Genomic DNA, 14,444 nt, shown 5'->3' with positions numbered 1-14,444 from the left:
TATAACCCATTAGGATCTGGTACTACATACTTTAGTTGAAAATGCATTTCTGAATACTCTTGGATGATTAGTGAGTTCATATATTTTCAGAGGTGGGCAGTGTTGCATCATACTTGTATTCTTGCATGTACCAGTGTACAAACTAGTGTCATTTCTCATTTTTTGGTCCCATGTGGATATGTGGGTTCCACAAGTTTGTTTCTCCTCCTTTTCCATAACACAGAACCTTTCAAAGATTATTTTTTAAACCTGGAGTTAATGCCCCCTTGTTGTGCTGATGCAGCTGAACAAAATATTTGTCAGTGTTGACCTGCAGGTTTGCTTTCAAATTTCAAGCTCCAAAGAGGTAGAGGGATTGCAGTTATTTATTCTTATATTTATAGTGTTGCTTAGTTTTAGTCCAGCGCTGTGAAGAACAACACTAGGTTTAGGTTCCTCTAAGATAGAAGAGACCTCTGGAGCTTGCATATCTTTATAGTTTTAATTATTCTAGTATGATTAACTATAGGTCTCACACATCATCAGTTCTATTTAGGTTGTCCCCAGTTCCGATTTAGATGTAATTGCTTGATTGATTCAAATCCTGGGCAGGAGGTGTCTCCAACAGCTTAAGCCAAAATTGTTCCCAGTAGACTCATTCATTCCAGTTATTCCAATTTTGTTGATCTCTTTATTATCCTGAATTTTCTTGAGAATGCTTGTGATAGTCTTTATCAATAAATGGATCTTGTAGAAAATCTGTCCTATTGTGAAAATGGTCAAAACTAAGGCATAGAACCTCTTGGGATGGGGATTTTGAGATTTCTATCTGTTTATCACCGAAAGCTAATTCTTTGTTTTTCTTATTGATAAAATTTGATTTACTTTCTGGAATTAGACTCCCACGTCTTGAATGGTAAAAGCCTGGCGTCCTGGCGTCCAATGCCTTGGCGTGGTGCCAATTGTATTGACGATTGTTACCATTTTTCCTCCTGAATTAATTGATAGAGCCACTGCATCAGTTGATATCTAGAGTTTCATTCCTACGTTCGCGTCACTAAATGGGCAAATAAAAAGCTTTAGTTGGGATGAAAAAACTGCTGACACATTTCTTATTCATTACATTAGATTGATTTTTATTTTGTACATGGTAAAGAGCTAGATGCGGGGCTTCCTGCTGTTAGTAACGGGCTGGGAAGCCTCAACTCGGCAACACTTCCCTTCTAAGCTTCCAGAGAATGTGGTGTTCATGAGCAAAGAACCAATCCGAAGGAGGAAGAGGAGGATACAGAAAGAAGAGATCAGTTGTTCCATACGCCTAGTACCAGCTACCCTTGTAAATGGAAAAAAGCTCGGGCAAATTATGACCTAAAATCTGTAGTCTATGAAGTGTAATGCACATGCGTCCCTCAATATGAACTTTGCTCTTAACTTTAATGACACAACCTTTTCTGTATAGGCATGAAAATAAAAGATCCTTAAAATTGGAAGAAGAATAAGAAAATTGTAATCTTTAGTTCTCAGTGGTAATGAATATCACTCAACAAATGCATCTATGGTACTTCATCTGTATGTAGCATGTGAGCTTCATTAATATTTTCCTTTTTACAAAGATGAAATTCATTGCAGCAAAGATGAGTTTGGGTACAATCCCTTCTCAGTCCTGTTGAGCATTTTGGATCGGAATAATATGTAAATTTGTAGTCGGATATTAGAAGTGCTAAATTTCTCCTTTTGCTGCTTAAGACACTTGTTGCTGTGAAATAAATACACTGTTGCATTTGATGACTGGTGCAGATGGTCTTATTACTGGGGGCCTACTCAGGCTGGACAGTCCGGCTCCTACCGCAGTCTGACAGGAGAGAAAGGCACACCTCCTTCTTCCCACTGTGCCATTCTCTTATTGTCATTCATCTACCCGCCCAAGCAAATGCTTCATGACCACGAGAACCACTGAGATTTACAAAACAGGACAGTTCATTTCCTTCAGAGACTTGTCTTTCAGTTTTGAAGTTGTCTTAACTGCTTAAATCTAAAGTGGTTTCTGGCCCAAAAGAAAATGGCCTCTTTAAACCTTTTTCCAAGTTTCAGCAGCTTTATTACTTAAATCAATTCTGATTTTGATTGGATGTGACCCCATTAGCCAGGAAAGAGCAAAGATGGGCCCTTTTCTTCAGGGAATCTGAAAGGTGCAGTTGATTAGTTGGAACTATCTTATTTCTTATCCATACACATGCATCAGATATTGGTTCTTACATGTCAGTATTGTTGAATAATTCCATCTTCTTTATTAAATCTCCAAATTCTTTTGAACTGTTCAATTCTGATACGACCAGCCAACACTGTTTCTTCTCAGCCACTTTCTGTATGGCAACAAAGTCAGAGGACCCAGGGAAGGGCAGGTATTTTATTATTATTATACATATTCTCCAGTTTTATTATTATTATTATTAGGCTAGTTTTATTTTAGAGGAAAAACAAATGGCAGTTTGTATTCTCCTTGAGCTTAGTATGCATTCTTCTCAAATGCTGCCCTCTTATAAGCGCCTTTTGTCCCAGCATTTCACCCATCGAAAGAAAAGCAGCTGACCAGTCAAAGATAAATTTATTCTGGAAAAATTCCGAAAGTCCAGCTTATAAGCCATTTGCAAAAAGATAAATGGTACCAAGGGCACATAGGATGGTCTTATTTAAATCTCTGAAAAATGATTTACAAAGAAAGGTATGATCATTCTCTTCTTCGATTTTACGAGCGGAAGTAGCGGCGATCTTTCCCAAATATCATCTTGGTGGCTGGCGATGGAGTCTCTGGCGCCTGGCGTGTTGGCGTCCACTTTTCTTGCACTTAATGGAGAGAGGCAGCTTCAAATATCTTATGGATGAACCTTGTTCTCCTGATGGTGGCCAGATGGTTAACGTTAAGTGTAAGTTTCCACCAAAGAATGGTGAGAGCCTTCTTTTAGCAGAGATGGCAGTGGTCCATTTTACTGTTGATTGTTATGTGTCCATCTTCTAACTCTGCTGGCACTCAAACCTAGGAGTTGAAGAACTGGCCCCACCATCGGTCAACTTCCATCGGTTGGAGAGGAGCAACCAATGCTTTGCCATGAGAACCTCGCCTTTCCTTATCGGGTGAGACCATGCCTGGGCGCGTCAAGAGGTGCGCTCGAGTCCATCTACTGCTCTGTAGGCTAAAGCCTCTTGCTCCAAAGGAACATGTCTTTCCCCTTCTCACAGGGTTGGTGAGCTTGGAAGAGGTCAGGACTTTGAGCACAACAGGACCCGGCGCTGCAAGGAGGTCCACTGCAATCTTCGGCGGATATGTTAACACTTGTATTTTTAGATCTCCTGCTTGATCACATATGATCCCTGTCTCCTGAGATAATGCAACAGCTGCATCCTCATCAAGTGGCAAGTCCAGAAAGCAGAAACCCCCAGCGCCAGCCAGTCGGCACCTTCATTACTCAGTCAGACTTGCAGTCAACAGGAGAGCTCCCTGGCCATGACATCCAATAAAATTGCCCTTAACTTTTAAACCCCTGGTGCCATTAATCTTTGTAATGGTAGCATGGTACTCAAAGTTGGGCTCAAACTGGTCAGTCTTTATGATTTACCTGCTGAAATAAACTTAAATGCCAAGTTAAGAAGGTGCAGTATAAACGCATCTGCATTTTGATCATTTGCAGTGTGGTAATTGTATTTAACAAGTCGGGAAGAGTGTTAACCTTCCTACAGAGTTGCCACAGAATGAAATGCCCATATGTAAATAAGAGAAAAACGGAAGTTTTGAAAGGGAAATGTCATAGAACAGAGACTAGGTAGCTAAGAGACAGAGTTACCTCAAGAGGTAGAGTGATTAATGTCATTTTCCCATTTTAGAATCCTATCATCTTAGGGAAACCTTCATCTCTGAGATATCAAACATCTGTCCGTGACTTCAGGGACTTAAGCTATATTTTTAACTGTCCAGGTTCTTTATTGTTTATGAAGTAGATCTTAGTTTAACCAGTTAGTAATGCAGCTGGTTAAGAGTTAGATACCAAATGCCAGAATGTATTTTAATTACAAGTTACTATGCGATAAATAAAATAAATCACTGGGATATTGTGTGAACACCAGAGTAATCCATAACAAATAATGGTACAGGACTTTTGTTTCTGGAAAATTATGAGGTTTCATGCATCTAAGCATAAGGACCAATATTTCACATTCTCGTAAAATAGTTTTTCTTCCTGTCCTTCAGGTTTAGCTTAACTTTTGTAGCTAGATGGTTCTTCACAATATTGCTTTCTTTATCTTTCTGAACAAAGCTTTTGAGATTTTGTCTAGGAATGACCTCATTGCTATTGATCTGTCTTGTCTCTCTGTTTGTTCCTCCAACTATTACTCACTATAAATTGTGGTTCCTACTTGACAGAAGCTTACATATGATTGGAGGATGTGCCATGGTCATTTAGCCAAGGTGACAGGGATAAGATAGTCTTGTCCAGCCAGGATACACTAAATTTTTATAAGCAATGCAAAACGTCATAATTTTAAAATAAAACCTACTTATCGTGGTTGTGTCATGACCTCTGCGGCAAACTAGCTGACCAACCTGGCACTGCCTGGGAAAACTGAATAAAAGTGAAATGAAATCCACTCTCTTCTCTCTCTCTCCTGCATTCTGACTCTCTCCTGTTAAGATAGTTGCTTCAGTTACAGTAAACCCTCAGAGTGTGGGATGCGTGCTCAGCCCTCTAGGAATGGAGCTATGGTATCCATTTAAGGTACTAAAACCCTCTAAAAGCACTTATAACTTCCCATTTTGATAGTTTAAATAAAAGAAAATGAAAATGTTTACTGAGTATTTTAATAGTTTTATCACAAAAGTGCAGTATTCATGAAAATTATAACAACTTTAAAAATTAGTGACCCAAAATATCTGAAAACCTGTTTTCATAATAATGATGAGATATGTTTACCAGAGAAACCCGTGAATGCATAATACCAAGAATAGCCTAACTGTTTACGGGTGTTACTGTACTTTGCCCAGCATTTTTTACAAATTTACAAAAATAGTTTAACTAATTACTATTGGGGTGAACTTATTTAAGGGCATCACTACATGTTCATCCAACAATGAAAAACTATGTTTTCAGACTAAAACTAATTTTACATTTTATTTTTCATCCCCTCACCCCACCTGAATTAAAAACTGGTCAGGGCATCAGGAGGTCAATTCATATTAGCACCTTCGAAAACTTGGATTGACAATCGGTGTTTGTCATTTCGGTTATTTTACGCAGCCATTGGTTTCCCACTATTTTCACCACCTCCCCTTCCTGTTGGGGCTGAACTTGGACTTAAAGGGCATTGAAGTGTCACTAATTTATTCGCAACCCAAAAATGATATTTTAATGATAAAATAAAGTTTGTTCATACTTACCTGGCAGATATATATACAGGCTGTATTTCTCCAACCGACAGAATTTAAAACTTCGCGGCAGAATGTTTGCGCAGTGTGGCCAGGTGGATTAGGTACTCATTCCGCTATGGCGGGAATCGGGAACCATTCATTTTCTATTCAGATTTTCTAGTACCACTGTCTCCTGAGGGGAGGTGGGAGGGCACTATATTTTATCTATCAGGTAAGTATGAACAAACTTTATTTTATCATTAAAATATCATTTTGTTCATGAACTTACCTGTCAGATATATATATAGCTGAATCCCCACCATTGAGGTGGGAAGAGACAGAATAGGATTTAGGAAACAAATAAATGTAGTGAATGACACCTTGCACCTTACCTGTTAGCATAGCTGACTTCGAGGCTATCTGTCACCCAAGCCTGCTTCTGCTTTTACTAGGTTTCCCAAGGTAGGGACCTATAAAGCTGGTGAGATCTAGATGACCTGTCCACGGGGCGTGACCACAATGGGACTAGATCATATGACCATACTGAGAGGGAAAAGGAGCAACAAACCAACCACCTGACCGCCCTGAGCCTAAGGTAATTGAACCTAGCATAGGCTAAAGATTGGGATGTCCACATCGGTGGGCCACCGCAACAACCGAGAATAGACAAAAATCAAGATTAAAAATACTACCTAACCCCAAAGGATAGGATGAGTATTACCTTCTTCTCCCAACATTGTGTCTGCGGAACGACAGTCCCAGCGAAGAACAGTCTTCAAAAGTTGATCTTCACATCTCGTAAGTAATGAAAGTTAACACTGAATTACTTCTCCAGAAGGTGGTACCCAGAAAGACTCAGAGACAAATTCTTTTGGAAAGCCACCGGTCGCGATGGCTCTAACTTCGAGGCTTTCACCTCTGAAGCCTCATGTCACCGCCTGGCAGGAAGAATGAGGCCTTTTGATAGTATTTAAAAAAGAATGAAGAGCATTCTTGGACATTGCAAGTCAGGTCTCTTAACCGAACACCACAGATTGGGTCCGATGGGCCTCGGCTTTCTTTCTTGGTCCTGGCTAAATAGAATTTGAGAGCCTGACAGGGTATAAGACTCTTTCTGATTCTTGTCCAAGAATTTCAACAAACCTTTTGATTTCAAAAGAGTTTGGGCCAAGGGTTTGAAGGATTTTCATTTTGGCAAGAAATAAAGGACTTAGGGAGCAAACGCATTTGACCCTAAAGCCAATATGTTTGCTAATAGCCTGAACTTCACTAACCTCTTAGCTGTCGCCAGAGTTAGGAAAACCGCCTTTCTAGTCACGTTTTTTGAGAGAAGCAGAAGACATAGGTTCAAAATTACTTGACATAAGAAATTTCAGGACCACATCTAGATTCCAAGTGAGTGAGTCATAGGCCCAGTTGGAACCTTATTGATCTCGAAGGATCTCAAGAGATCGTGAAGATCCTTGTTGTCGGCTAAGTCTAGGCCCCTGTGTCTAAAGACTGCCGATAACATACTTTTATAGCCTTTAATAGTAGAGACTGCCAGTTTATTCTCCCTGAGATAAAAAAGAGGAAGTCTGCTATTTGAGGCACAGAGGTCGTGGTCGAGAAACTCCCTGCTCCTGCACCATCTCCTAAAAATTGGCCCACTTGTACTGGAGTAGACTGAATTAGAGGTCTCTGGCACTGGCGATAGCCTTTGCCACTCGAAAACCCCTCGCTCTGGCCAACTTTGAGATAGTCTGAATGCAGTTAGACTCAGAGCGGGGAGGTTTTTGTGGAATCTCTTGAAATAAATGCCTGAGAAGATCTACCCTCAGGGGAGTGTCCTTGGGAAGTCCACAAGGAAGGACAGGACCTCTGTGAACCAATCCGCTGCTGGCTGGCCAGAAGGGCCTATTAGAGTCATCCTTGTTCCTTCCGACGTGAGAATTTTCTTATCACTTCTCCAGGATCTTGAAGGGAGGAAAAGCGCAAAGGTCTAGGCCTTCCAGTCCCAGAGAGGAGGGCATCTACTGCCTGGGCTCCTGGATCTAAGACAGGAGAAACAAAGAGGAAGAATCTTGTTCTTGGACGTGGCAAAGAGGTCCACAGGGCGTCCCCATAATCCTCCACAGATCCAGACACACCTCTCGTGAAAAGTCCATTCGATGGCAGAAGTTGATTACACTGAGAAGGTCCCATGATATTCTCCATGCCTGACAATGAACCTGTGTGAGAATTGTGACCCCGAGCATGAGTCCAAAGCAGGATCTCCTTTGCCAGGTTGAACAGGGAACGGGAGCGAGTACCCCCTGTTTTTGAGGTAAGCTTTAAGGCTGTGTGTTGTCGGAATTCACCTGAACAATTCTGCCTGCCACTTGATCCTCGAAGAATTGAAGGGCCAGATGGATAGCTCCTAATTCTTTGAGATTGATGTGCCAGGAAAACAACACTAGGTCGACACTTCCTCTGAAGACGAGAGAAACTAGCCTCGGGGCTCTGCCGTGCAGAGAAACCCAAGGGGTCGAGCCACCACCTCAGATGATCCTTGACAGAGAAAGATCTTCAAGGTCTCTTCAGGTCCTTGTCCATCCAGTTCTCCGCTAGGAAAAACTGAGAGGTCTGAGATGAGTTCCCTCCCCAGGGAAACAAACTTCTCCAGCGCAGGAAATGGTCCCCAGCAAACTCATCCATTCCTCACCGAGCATGTTTCTTTCCTAGAGAGACGAAACTTTTTCCAAGCAATGGTTGTTGACGTTTGGGATGGATACGCCAAAAAGCCACTGAATCCATCTGAATCCCCAGATAGACGATGGACTGAGTCGGATCAGATGGGACTTTCTTTGTTCAGAAGTCCCAGGGACTTCGCCAACCTCAATGTCGAATTTAGGTCCTCCAGACACTTCTCGAGGAAGAGGCTCGTAATGAGCCAATCGCTAGGTAAAGCCTAAACGCCGGATCCCCGCCAGGTGAAGCCACCGCCAGCATTTTCATGATCACTGTGAATATCATGGGAGCTGTGCTGAGACCAAAGCAAAAGAGCTCGAATTGGAAGACTCGTCCCCCAAGTACAAACTCAGGTACTGTCTTGACTGAGGATGAATGGGAACATGGAAGTATGCATCTTGTAAGTCCAGAGAGACCATCCAGTCCCTGGTCTTAGAGCTCCGAGAACAGACTGGACGTTTCCATCTTGAACTTCTTTGAAAAGAAGCGGTTTAGTCTGCTTTACGCCCAGTACAGGTCTCCAACTCCCGACTGTTTCGGGACTAAGAACAGTCTGTTGTAGAACCCGAGAGGCCAATCCTGAACTTGCTCCACAGCTCTTTTTACGAGCATCTGCTCCAAAAGATCAAAAAGGATCTGTTGTTTTTCCCAATGGTAAGGGCGACAGATCCTGAAGGGTGATTTATGCAAAGTGGTGGAAACATGAAAGGGGATCTTGCAACCTTTCTCTAAGAACTTCGAGACAAGAGTCCGCCCCTTTCGTTCTCCAGGCTCCCAAAATAAAAAAGCCTGGCTCCTACAGGTGTCTGGAGGAGTTGAAGATCACTTTTTCCCCTGGGTTCATGGGGCTCCTCTGGTAAAACCTCTTCCTGCATGAGTCGATCTGAGGAAGAAGTTCCTCCACAAAGGGCTGCTTTCTTCTGGAGGACAGAACTGATTTAGCGAACGAGAAGGGACTGGAGGACGTCTAGAGAACGGGCCAGAAGATCTTGCGTGGCCTTCTCCAAGACTAGCGGAAAGGTCCTTGATTAAAGGCTGGGGAAACAGATAGTTGGACAAAGGCAAACAATAATTCTGCCCTTGTGACGAGGAAACTGACTTGAGGGTGAAATTGCAAAACAAGGCCCTCTTCAAAAGACTGTACAAAATGGGAAGCCAGTTCTTCTGAGCCATCCCTGACGGCCTTATCCATGCACCAAAAACACTGGATAGCTCCCAAAGTAATCGAGTCGGGCTTGAAGCTTGAGGTCCAAAGCAGCACCAGTCCAAGAAATTGAAACCTCCATAGATGCGGAAGAGACCTTTCAGATGATGGTCGGTCTCGACATCGCCCACCTAAACCTTAGCAGTAGGCAGATAGGGACCTCCTGGAAGGCGCCGACAAGACTGCGTAAAATCCTGAGAAAGAAGGAACTCGAGAACCGACGATCTTCACCTACCACATACCATGCTCCGCCTTACCGCAAAGCTTAGAAGGAGGAAGGGAAAAGAGGTCTTGCCATGGGATCGCCTGTTCCTCCATCCATGTTAACCTTTCTTGAAGGCCCTCTTCGGTAAGTACAGTGAAGTCATCTTCAAAACCAGCGACTCTCCTCGCTTTGGAAGAGGCAAGCTGAGAAGGAGGAGAGAGAGGAGCCGAGGGTTTAAACTTATCACCGAACAAGTCTTAAGAAGACTGGTTAACACCTGATAGTCGGAAGAAGAGGAAGCAGAAGGTTGATCAAAACCTCAGCAGGCTCTTGAATCGCCAGAGACTTCTCCCTTCACGGAGGAAGCAACCACAGAATCACAAAAAGCTTTGGGAACGAAAGGCCTTTGAGGTCCAACACGAAGAGGGATCTCCCTTTTCTCAGAAACAGAATGCTCTGAGCGCCTGAAGAGCAAAGAGGCGTCAGCGGGGCCCCTTGGTAGCCGCCCTGAAGAGCATCCGACGTCAGCCCAAAAATGCCGGAGCGCCCTGCCAACGCCCTGTGCGGCAGCGAGAAGCGCCCTGAAGCAGCTGACGAAGAGTCCTGATAGCTGCTTCGCGGCGTCCTGATGATGACGAATCACGTAAAGGGAACTCGTGAGCTGTGAGGACGACAGGGCGAAGAAGCAGGAGATGGTGAGAAGAAAAAGGGACAGAGAAGGGGACTTCCTGGACTTGACAGGCAAAAGTCAAGTCCCTTGCGACGACGCTTCTGAGTCCTTCTCGCAAAAGAGAGGCCAACTGACGCTGCATATCCAACAAGATACTTCTTGAAGGAGAGGTCTCTGTCCAGGAGGAGAGGAGAACCTATGGGAAGAAGAGGGCGAGGACGCCTTCTTCTTCCTCACAGAGCAAGAACAGTTCTCTCCATAGAGCGACTGAGAGCGCTCGCAGCAACGCCCTCCTGACGACCGAAATCCTGGAGCTGTGGCGGGAAAGCTTCAAAATCCCGCCCGGCGAAGAAACTGACGGAAGCGTCCTTCTCTAAAGCTCCTCTTCAGCGGTTGAGAGTCCACGAGAATTCCACCCCACGCAGGAGGGCGCCTCGGGGACGAAAAGCAGTCCGAGGAATGAGCGCGAAGCACGATCCTTGGCAGCCTGGGAACAAGCGACAACAGGACCTGCCAAAGGGACGTCAGATCGGTGGGAAGCCCCCGCAACCCTCTCTACGACATACCATTCTCCCTGAGTCCTGGGAGTCTGACAGAGTCCAGGCCTAGAAGCATTGGGGCCGATCTGACTCCAGGGGAAGCACTACACTTCACAGCACTTTGTAGCGAAGACACTTTTGTTTTCGGAGCACGGATAGAACTCATGATCTCCCAGCCAAACCCCACGCAGACACAACCTCAGGCCCAAGGCAAACCACAGGGACAGGTACAACAATGTCTACATTGGGATTATCAGGAGAGGAAATAACCCTGACTCTACACACTCCTGGAGGAAGACCTCCTGATCCTGTCACGCTCCAACTACGAACATAGGAATCATAGACTTCCAGCTGCATCAGACAAAGGCTCACACTTTGCAGCGATCATTGATAAACAAACATACCCCTACACCTCATGCAAACTGAGGTCTACGGCCTTCTCGGTAGCCTCACCTTGCAATCACTCACACAACATACGAAAGCTAGCAGAACTAGTACCAGACATCATTAAAGATAGTCAAAAGCAAATCACAACAGTCCACAAAAGCGTGTTGCCAATCCACAGTCAAATCAAAACCAAAGTCATAGAATACTTAAGTGGAAAATAAGCAAGTTAACGAAACTAGAGGCGGAGGTACTGTAAACAGATGTTAGTACCGGCGACACAGAGAAAATCTGAATAGAAATGGGAATGGTTCCCGATTCCGCCTCCCACCCAGCGGATTGGAGTACTAACCACCTGGCCACACTGCGTGTGCCGCGAGTTTTGAAATCTTGTCGGATTTCGGAGAAATACAGCTGTATATATTCGACAGGTAAGTTTCATGAACAAACTATGGATTAGACAATAACATCTGTTGTTTTCTGTTATTTTTACATCACCCCCTTCCCAACCCCTCTCACCTCCCCCCGCCTTCCTATTGGGGCTGAATTTGTACTTAAAGGGCAACAGGAGTGTCAACATTCATCTCAGAGACCTCGAAAACTATGGATTAGGCACCAATATCTGTAATTTTCTGTTATTTTTTTACATATCACCCCTTCATATCGAGTCTGAACTTGTATTTAAGGGGCATTGGGAGTGTCACTATTCATCTCAGTTACCTCAAAAACTATGGATTAGACACTAGTATCTGTCTTTTTGTTGTTTTACATTGCCACCCCTTCCACCCCCCTCACCTTCCTGTTGGAAGAACCTGACTCAGGGCAGCATCAGGAGGCCACTGTTCATCTCAGCAACCTTGAAAACTATGGATTGTGACACTACCATCTGTCGCTTCTGTTATTTTTAAATGTTGCCCCCCTTCCCAACTCCCCTTCCTATCGTGGGTTGAACTTGGACTGAAGTGCATCAGGATTGTCACTATTCATCTCAGCACGGAAACCTATACTAGGGACACTAACATCTGTTGTTTTCTGTTATTTTTGCATGTCACCCTTCCCACACCCCCTCCTTAGTGCCAAGTGATGTCTTACCTCCACAGGATTTTTTCCAAACAGTAAGTCATATGTATACCAAGTTTGGTTGAAATTGCTCAATGCGTTCCAGAGTTATTCTGGCACATTTACACACACACACATCCATCCATTTTTATATATATACAGTAGATATTGTTTTGACAACCTCAGTGACACAGGAGAGAAATGAGGGGTCTTGTCTAGGTCTAACTGTGTATTTTTGGTTTTGCAAATACTTAAAAAAAGGTTGCTTAGATATAAGGGATGTATCACAACCTCTTCCCAAGGTTACTTTAAAGAAGCAAAGATAACAGAGTGTGAAAATAGAAATCCTGTTGGAACTGTAACTTTGTTTAAGCTTCTAAAGGTTACATAACTTTGTGTTGTAACCTTTAGAAGCTTAAACGTAACACAAAGACAGCATCTACAGAGAGTGTCTTGGACTTTTCATAAAATTCATAGTAGGTATTTCTTTTACAAGCCCCACTGTAAATGTGCACAGGTTATAGGAGCTCTTTTTAGTCCAAAACTGCCTTCAGACTAGAGAGTTTCTTATTTAAACAAGTTAGAATCACAGGGGAAAAGTAGAAAAGGTTCTTGTATAGTTCACACTTTTTACATGGAGAGGTGAATGTTTAAGAGAAAGTTCTTGAGGTCTGAAACAACTTAGGACAGGTACTAAGTCTGGGGACATTTAATTCATTCCCCTTTAGACTCAGTAGCAAGAGATTTTGCAAGGTCCATTCAAAAAGGCCTTGATCATGCCTATGACTTCAAACTTCATCCACTTATGTGACTACACACGAGCTCAGTCATTCTTCTTCATTAAACTAGAGGTGAGACCGATTGAAAATTACTAGGTTCAAGCAGAATCTCAAAATTAATAAAAATGAAGGCTGCTCTGTGAATATCTGCACAGGAAGGGTATGACCTCAGGATAAACCATGGAGATTTGTTGAGGACTCCCTTCCTACCTACTGAGTGGGTTACTGAGTTCAAACAAGGCAAAAACAGCACACATGACTCCCAGTAGGGACATCTAAAAATATCGACCACTGACAAACAAGCAGATTCCTTTCATCATATGAATGTGGATGCCAAACGTTTGTGCCAAGATCACAAGACATATCTTGACAAAGACTCAGTTTCCTGCAAGATAAATACTCCAATGTTGACATTAAAACAAAATTTGAGGGGAGTAGAAACTTCCAGGATGCTATTTGTCATTTCTAGGTTGATCCAGACAATATTTAGATTATTAGTAACTCTAGGTGAGAGAAAGTTCTCCCTTTTGAACATGAATGAAAAAATTCAAAACAAACTAAGACTCTCCACTTCAGAAAATATTGGGCTGGTAGCATCTGCTGCAAAGTGATGGCCTGGGTGTTTTGTGACTGAGGGTGTTGCCATGGTAAACTGTTTGTGGAAAAGGGCCAATAGAAGTGTGACAATTAAAAAAAAAAGCATTCAAGGTGGAACATTCAGAAAAGTTGCAAGTGGGTATTTAATCTTTGTGACTTGTACCCCAACTTGGCACCATTTGACCTCTTATTTGATATATAAACTTGATGTCACCGTTTTGGGAATAATTAGAAGTTATTTATGCTGTAGAAGAGTATTAAGGAGGCTAAGGATGCACTCTCCTTCCACAATAAGATAGCATCACCCGAACATTGGTTCCTATGGGGGAGGGGTGTAAGTACCATCAATACACCTCACACAGTGCATTTTAGGCATTACTTAAGATTCTTTGCAGTGTCCCTTCGACACCTAGCTGCAACTTGGAATCTCTAACCCTTTTCCCTTCCTACTCAAATACCTTAGCCAAATCCCTAAATAACGTCCAACAAAAGCCAGTCCCCAAAGACATAGGAGCATACGAAATCCCTCACCATGACTGTGACCTAATCGTACATTGGTTTTACAGGTAAACCACTTCCCCAGAGATTAATACAACATAAACTTTCAGTAAGGTATGGCCAACACAGCTCTGCTATTTTTAACCACAAATAACCATAACCACAGAATAAACGGGGATTTGTCATGTATGATTTATAACAGCAATTGTCGGTTCAAAAACCAGATGGTAGAATCAGCAACTATTAAACATAGATATATGATGAACTTCTCAAAAGGAGCTTGGGACACGATATCATAGATAAAATTTTCCTTCAACCAGCGATTAAGATGATTAAGAAGCTGTCAACTGGAGTGATGTAATGGCTGACCTCTGGAACTCCTGTTATAAATACTGCTGTCCAGTAACTCTTATTTCATTCATT

Source organism: Macrobrachium rosenbergii, chromosome 56, assembly GCF_040412425.1.
Source record: "Macrobrachium rosenbergii isolate ZJJX-2024 chromosome 56, ASM4041242v1, whole genome shotgun sequence".
NCBI classification, from domain to species: Eukaryota; Metazoa; Arthropoda; class Malacostraca; order Decapoda; family Palaemonidae; genus Macrobrachium; species Macrobrachium rosenbergii.
Note: the sequence above shows the minus strand (reverse complement) of the source record.